The sequence below is a fragment of the Bos grunniens genome, chromosome 2, assembly GCF_055505025.1.
Source record: "Bos grunniens cultivar Pamir isolate PY7600 chromosome 2, Bosgru_T2T1.0, whole genome shotgun sequence".
Taxonomy (NCBI): domain Eukaryota; kingdom Metazoa; phylum Chordata; class Mammalia; order Artiodactyla; family Bovidae; genus Bos; species Bos grunniens.
Window position 1 is genome coordinate 16162306 of NC_141166.1, and position 8015 is coordinate 16170320.

The 8015-nt window shown below is 44.9% G+C and overlaps 1 long non-coding RNA gene across 1 annotated transcript; it reads right to left on the bottom strand.

Annotated features, from left to right (window-relative positions):
* Window positions 1-1267: 1267 nt before the first annotated feature.
* On the bottom strand, window positions 1268-3470 carry LOC147377638 (uncharacterized). The gene is made up of 2 exons (XR_015140022.1): window positions 3247-3470; window positions 1268-1578 (listed from the first exon to the last, which is right to left on the bottom strand). It is a non-coding gene; the product is annotated as an uncharacterized LOC147377638 (long non-coding RNA).
* Window positions 3471-8015: the final 4545 nt, after the last annotated feature.

The window sequence follows — 8015 nt, forward strand, 5'->3', positions numbered from 1 at the left end:
ATGGAGAGCCTGGGCACCTCAGAGGACATCACAGAAAAGCTCCAAGAACAGAGCCAGGCCCGTGGCACCACCTGCTGAAAAGCACTGTGCCATCATTGCTGTGACTCCGAGTTGGCTCATTCATTCATTCAATAAATATTTATTGACTATCTGCTTTGTGTGAAGTACTGTTTTAGGAGCTTAGGATATTTCAGTGAACACAAGAGACTTGCCTTTATGAAGCTTAAAGTACATAGACTTAATATATAAATTCTAAGATTCTGGAAAGTGGGCTGCCATGCCCTTCTCCAGGGGATATTCCTGACACAGGGGTCGAACCCGGTGTCCTGCATTGGCAAGTGTGTTCTTTACTGCTTACACCACCTGGGAAGGCCCTATATAGCCACATGGCATCTGTGAAGGGGTTTGCCCAAAGGATGCAGGCCCTCTCATAGATATCAGGCAGGGCTGGAAGCCTCAATGGTGGTTTAGTCACTAAGTCGTGTCCAACTCTTGCGACCCCATGGACAGAGGAGCCTGGCAGGCTACAGTCCATGGGATTCTCCAGGCAAGAATACTGGAGTGGGTTGCCATTTCCTTCTCCAGGGGATCTTCCCAACCCAGGAATTGAAGCTGGGTCTCCTGTATTGTAGGTGGATTCTTTACCAACTGAGCTACAAGGGAAGCCTCAGAGACAGAGGCAAGTACTTACTCTCTGGCTCCCTCTGGAGAGGATTTCACTGACCCTGGCTTTGACCTATTACTTGACCACAGTCTCCGTCTCTGGTTGGCCAATTAACTGGAGGTATATGGATGCTCTGTGATTCTACTGGCCGTGGGGCAGGGGAGCAGGAACCCTGAGGTACAGACATGGCTACCTGGCCACTCTGGGGGCGAGGGAGCAGTTTTCAAGGGGAGACCATGACACTACAGCAATTTAGGAAGAAGCCCAACTTGGGTCAGGCTTCCATGACTCAGTAGCCAGCACACTGGTGCTGCCCCTGTGCAATCCCATGGGGTTGGAATGGAATTCCATTACCCATCCACCCATCCCCTCACACTGAGCCCTTGACCCCTGCTGGGTGTTCCTCGGCTTGGGTCCCAGAGCATTCCTGTGGAGCTGCTTCTCCCATCCTGTCCCAGCAGTGTGGCTCTGACAATTTTAGTTTTTGACACAGTTTAGGTTTTCTCCTCTGGTCCCCTGCACACCCCGGCTCAGGGTAATAATACTAACAGCTACTATGTAGAATGCATATAAGAATGTGTGTGCCAGATACTACACAAGAGCTTTATTAAAAATAATTTTATTTATTTAGGTTGCACTGGGTCTTCATTGCTACAAGAGGACTTTCTCGAGTTTTGGCAAGCAGGAGTTACTCTTCTTTGTGGTGTGCGGGATTCTCGCTGTAGTGGCTTCTCTTGTTGCGGAGCACAGGCCCTAGGCTCACGGGCTTCGGTAGTTGCAGCACTTGGGCTCAGTAGTTGTGACTCATGGGCTTAGTTGCTCCTCGGCATGTGGAAACTTCCCGGACCAGGGACTGAACCTGTGTCCCCTGCACTGGCAGGCAGATTCTTATCCACTGCACCACCAGCAGAGCTCTAGGCAAGAGTTTTTATAAGTTTATGAATTTCTGACATCAATGCTAGGAAGTAGTTACTATTATGCCCATTTTACAGATGTATAAAGTAGGGTGGGGCAAAAACCTACCTGGGCTAGCCAAACAGCTATACAGTTTCTAAGTAACAAGAACAAAATTCGTGAGTATATAAATTTTGCTCCATTTCCTGGGTGCACACTCACTGGCTGTATGACCTTGGCTGGTGGCTCAGATGGTAAAGAATCCGCCTGCACTGCAGGAGACCTGGGTTCAATCCCTGGGTCAGGAAGATCCCCTGGAGAAGGGAATGGCAATCCACTCCAGTATTCTTGCCTGGAGAATTCCATGGACAGAGGATCCTGGCAGGCTACAGAATTGGACATGACTGAGCAACTAACACTTTAACCTTCAAAGTGAGGCTCACACAAAATAAATAAATTTTCCAAGGTCACACAGCCAGTGAGTGTGGCCCCAGGAAACAGAGCAAAGCTTATATACACATGCAGTGTATTCTCTTGTTACTTAGAAACTGTACAGTTGTTCGGCTAGCCCAGGTAGGTTTTGGGCTCACTCTACTTCCCTACCAGAGAGGGGATAGAGTTAAGAGCCTGATGAGATTTTTCAAGGGTACGTAGTTTTGACCCCTTTGCCTGCTGTACTTCAAGTTCATTTAGGGCTGCTGCTGCTGCTGCTAAGTCGCTTCAATCATGTCAGACTGTGCGACCCCATAGACGGCAGCCCACCAGGCTCCACCATCCCTGGGATTCTCCAGGCAAGAATGTTGGAGTGGGTTGCCATTTCCTTCTACAATGCATGAAAGTGAAAAGTGAAAGTGAAGTCGCTCAGTCGTGTCCGACTCTTTGCGACCCCATGGACTGCAGCCTACCAGGCCCCTCGGTCCATGGGATTTTCCAGGCAAGAGTACTGGAGTGGGGTGCCATTGCCTTCTCTTCATTTAGGGCAGGGGTTCTCAAAGTCTGGTTCCTGGGCTGGCAGCATCCGCATCACCTGGGAAATGGTCAGGAAATTGTCAGAATGCATATTCTCAGGCCCACCTCAGGCTTACTGAATCAGAAACTCGAGGGCGGGCCCCAGAAATCTGTTATTTAGCAAGACTTCCAGGTGCTTCTGATACACACTCATTTGCGAACCGTTGAAGAATGCAGAAGAATCAACACCCTTTCCATTCTACTCCCAGGGGACTCTGGCCAAAGCAAAAACTTTCATCTGAGTATTTTTTATGTTTAATTTGGTTGTTGTTGTTGCTTTCTCATCACATTTGTTAGAAATGACTCAGGGCTGGCTTGAGAGATAGTGTGTGAATCCTTAACTGTTGCATACTATTATTATTATTTTTCACATTTGTGTTCAGCCTAAAAGAGTGAAAATAAACGTAAAGAAATCCAAAGGACCAAATTCAGCATCTTAGAATCCTGTCTGTCTAGGGAAGGTCTATGACTATAATCCCACATTCAGCCCACACACTCAAGCTTTGCCTCCTTGGTGCCCAGTCCCAGGCTGGGCTCTGAGGCACACATGGGTCTCTTTCCTGCCTGACTCTGTGTCAGGGGCACAGACAACTCACTAACTAGAATTTGGGGGTTCCAAGACTTGGGGTTCAGAGTCTGCTCCAATATAACTCTGGGCTGCACCATTTCAAGTTCCTTACCAGAACATCAGAGAAGGCAATGGCACCCCACTCCAGTACTCTTGCCTGGAAAGAGTACAGAGGAGCCTGGTAGGCTGCAGTCCATGGGGTCACTAAGAGTTGGACACGACTGAGGGACTTCACTTTCACTTTTCTCTTTCATGCATTGGAGAAGGAAATGGCAACCCACTCCAGTATTCTTGCCTGGAGAATCCCAGGGACGGCGGAGCCTGGTGGGTTGCAGTCTATGGGGTCACACAGAGTCGGACACAACTGAAGCGACTTAGCATGACTTTGCATTACCAGAACATAGCCCTGAGTTTGGGTCAGGTTCTGCCACTTACCAGTTGTGTGATTTTGGGCAAATCACCTGGCCTCTCTGGGCTTCAGGTTCCTCCACTGACAAATGAGAGAAATAATTTCCACCTTGCTGGCTTGTTGTGAGGATGGAGGAAATGTATGTAGCATAGTGATGCCATTCATTAGCTGCATGACCTAGAGCAGGTTTGTTAGTCTCTCAAGCTTGTTTTCTGCCCTGCCATACCCATAGCATGAATTTACAACAAAACTGCAGGATAGTAATTACTAGTAGTAAAATGTTAGTAGAATGTTAGCTCAGTTCAGTTCAGTTCAGTCACTCAGTCATGTCCGACTCCTTGTGACCCCGTGGACTGCAGCACACCAGGCTTCCCTGTCCATCATCAACTCCTGGAGCTTGCTCAAACTCAAGTCCGCAGTGTCGGCAATACCATCCAACCATCTCATCCTCTGTCGTCCCCTTCTCCTCCTGCCTTCAATCTTTCTCAGCATCAGGGTCTTTTCCAATGAGTCGGTACTTTACATCAGGTAGCCAAAGTATTGGAGCATCAGTCCTTCCAATAAATATTCAGCACTGATTTCCTCTAGGATTGACTGGTTGGATCTCCTTGCAGTCCAAGGGACTCTCAGGAGTCTTCTCCAACACCACAGTTCAAAAGCATAAATTCTTCGGCACTCAGTTTTCTTTATAGTCCAACTCTCACATGCATACATGACTACTGGAAAAACCATAGCTTTGACTAGACGGACCTTTGTTGGCAAAGTAATGTCTCTGCTTTTTAATATGCTGTCTAGGTTGATCATAACTTTCCTTCCTAGGAGCAAGCATCTTTTAATTTCATGGCTGCAGTCACCATCTGCAGTGATTTTGGAGCCCCAAAAAGTAAAGTCTCTCTGTTTCCACAGTTTCCCCATCTATTTGCCATGAAATGATAGGACTGGATGCCATGATATTAGTTTTCTGAATCTTGAGTTTTAAGCCAACTTTTTGACTCTCCTCTTTCACTTTCATCAAGAGGCTTTTTAGTTCCTCTTCACTTTCTGCCATAAGGGTGGTGTCATCTGCATATCTGAGGTTATTGATATTTCTCCTGGCAACCTTGATTCCAGTTTGTGATTCATCCAGCCTGGCATTTCACATGATGTACTCTGCATATAAGTTATATAAATAGGATGACAATATACAGCCTTGACATACTCCATTCCTGATTTGGAACCAGTCTGTTGTTCCATGTCCAGTTCTAACTGTTGCTTCCTGACCTGCATACAGATTTCTTAGGAGGGAGGTCAGGTGGTCTGGTGTTCCCATCTCTTGAAGAATTTTCCACTGTTTGTTGTGATCCACACAGTCAAAGACTTTGGTGTAGTCAGTAAAGCAGATGTTTTTCTGGAATTCTTTTGCTTTTTCAATGATCCAACGGATGTTGACAATTTGATCTCTGGTTCCTCTGCCTTTTCTAAATCCACCTTGAACATCTGGAAGTTCACAGTTCATGTACTGTCGAAGCCTAGCTTGGAGAATTTTGAGCATTACTTTGCTAGTGTGTGAGATGAATGCAACTGTGCGGTACTTTGAGCATTCTTTGGCATTGCCTTTCTTTGGGATTGGAATGAAAACCGACCTTTTCTGATCCTGTGGCCAATGCTGAGTTTTCCAAATGTGCTGGCATATTGAGTGCAGCACTTTCACAGCATCGTCTTAAAGGATCTGAAATAGCTCAACTGAAATTCCATCACTTCCACTAGCTTTGTTCATAATGATGCTTCCTAAGGCCCACTTGACTTCTCATTCCAGGATGTCTGGCTCTAGGTGAGTGACCACATCATCGTGGTTATCTGGGTCATGAAGATCTTTTTTATATAGTTCTTCTGTGTATTCTTGCCACCTCTTCTTAATATCTTCTGCTTCTGTTAGGCCCATACCACTTCTGTCCTTTATTATGCCCATCTTTGCATGAAATATTCCGTTGGTATCTCCAATTTTCTTGAAAAGATCTCTAGTCTTTCCCATTCTACTGTTTTCCTCTATTTCTTTGCATTGATCACTGAGGAAGGCTTTCTTATCTCTCCTTGCTATTCTTTGGAACTCTGCATTCAGATGCTTATATCTTTCCTTTTCTCCTTTGCCTTTTGCTTCTCTTCTTTTCACAGCTATTTGTAAGGCCTCCCCAGACAGCCATTTTGCCTTTTTGCATTTCCTTTTCTTGGGGATGGTCTTGATCCCTGCCTTCTGTACAATGTCATGAACCTCCATCCATCATTCTTCAGGCATTCTATCAGATCTAATCCCTTGAATCTATTTGTCACTTCCACTGTATAATCATAAGGGATTTGATTTAGGTAGTACCTGAATGATTTAGTGGTCTTCCCTACTTCAATTTAAGTCTGAATTTGGCAATAAGGAGTTCATGATCTGAGCCACAGTCAGCTCCCAGTCTTGTTTTTGCCAACTGCATAGAGCTTCTCCATCTCTGGCTACAAAGAATATAATCAATCTGATTTTGGTATTGATCATCTGGTGATGTCCATGTGTACAATCTTCTCTTGTTTTGTTGTAAGAGGGTGTTTGCTATGACCAGTGCATTCTCTTGGTGAAACTCTGTTAGCCTTTGACCTGCTTTGTTTTGTACTCAAAGGTCAAATTTGCCTGTTACTCAAGGTAGCTCTTGACTTCCTACTTTTGCATTCCAGTCCCCTATAATAGGAGCAGCCGTGAAGAGATACCCCACGTCCAAGGTAAGATAAACCCAAGTAAGATGGTAGGTGTTGCAAGTGACATCAGAGGGCAGACACACAAACCATAATCATAGAAAACTAGTCAATCTAATCACACGGGCCACAGCCTTGTCTAACTCAGTGAAACTAAGCCATGCCATGTGGGGCCACCCAAGATGGGCGGGTCATGGTGGAGAGGTCTGACAGAATGTGGTCCACTGGAGAAGGGAATGGCAAACCGCTTCAGTATTCTTGCCTTGAGAATCCCATGAACAGTATGAAAAGGCAAAATGATAGGATACTGAAAGAGGAACTCCCCGGGTCGGTAGGTGCCCAACATGCTACTGGAGATCAGTGGAGAAATAACTCCAGAAAGAATGAAGGGATGGAGCCAAAGCAAAAACAATACCCAGTTGTGGATGTGACTGGTGATAGATAGAGGCAAGTTCCGATGCTGTAAAGAGCAATATTGCATAGGAACCTGGAATGTTAAGTCCATGAATCAAGGCAAATTGGAAGTGGCAAGCAGGCAAACAGGAGATGGCAAGAGTGAACGTCGACATTCTAGGAATCAGTGAACTAAAATGGACTGGAAGGGGTGAATTTAACTCAGATGACCATTATATCTACTACTGCAGGCAGGAATCCCTTAGAAGAAATGGAGTAGCCATCATGGTCAACAAAAGAGTCTGAAATGCAGTACTTGGATGCAATCTCAAAAACGACAGAATGATCTCTGTTCGTTTCCAAGGCAAACCATTCAATATCACAGTAATCCAAGTCTATGCCCCAACCACTAATGCTGAAGAAGCTGAAGTTGAACGGTTCTATGAAGACCTCCAAGACCTGTTAGAACTAACACCCAAAAAAGATGTCCTTTTCATTATAGGGGACTGGAATGCAAAAGTAGGAAGTCAAGAAACACCTGGGGTAACAGGCAAATTTGGCCTTGGAATATGGAATGAAGCAGGGCAAAGACTAATAGAGTTTTGCCAAGAAAATGCACTGGTCATAGCAAACACCCTCTTCCAACAACACAAAAGAAGACTCTACACATGGACATCACCAGATGATCAACACTGAAATCAGATTGATTATATTCTTGCAGCCAAAGATGGAGAAGTTCTATAAAGTCAGCAAAAACAAGACCGGGAGCTGACTGTGGCTCAGATCATGAACTCCTTATTGCCAAATTCAGACTTAAATTGAAAAAAGTATGGAAAACCACTAGACCATTCAGGTATGACCTAAATCAAATTCCTTATGATTATACAGTAGAAGTGAGAAATAGATTTAAGGGACTAGATCTGATAGAGTGCCTGATGAACTATGGAGGGAGGTTCGTGACATTGTACAGAAGACAGGGATGAAGACCATCCCCAAGAAAAAGAAATGCAAAAAAGCAAAATGGCTGTCTGGGGAGGCCATACAAATAGCTGTGAAAAGAAGAGAAGCAAAAAGCAAAGGAGAAAAGGAAAGATATAAGCATCTGAATGTAGAGTTCCAGAGAATAGCAAGGAGAGATAAGAAAGCCTTCCTCAGTGGTCAATGCAAAGAAATAGAGGAAAACAACAGAATGGGAAAGACTAGAGATCTCTTCAAGAAAATTAGAGATACCAAAGGAATACTTCATGCAAAGATGGGCTCGAGAAAGGACAGAAATGGTATAGACCTAACAGAAGCAGAAGATATTAAGAAGAGGTGGCAAGAATACACGGAAGAACTGTACAAAAAAGATCTTCATGACCAAGATAATC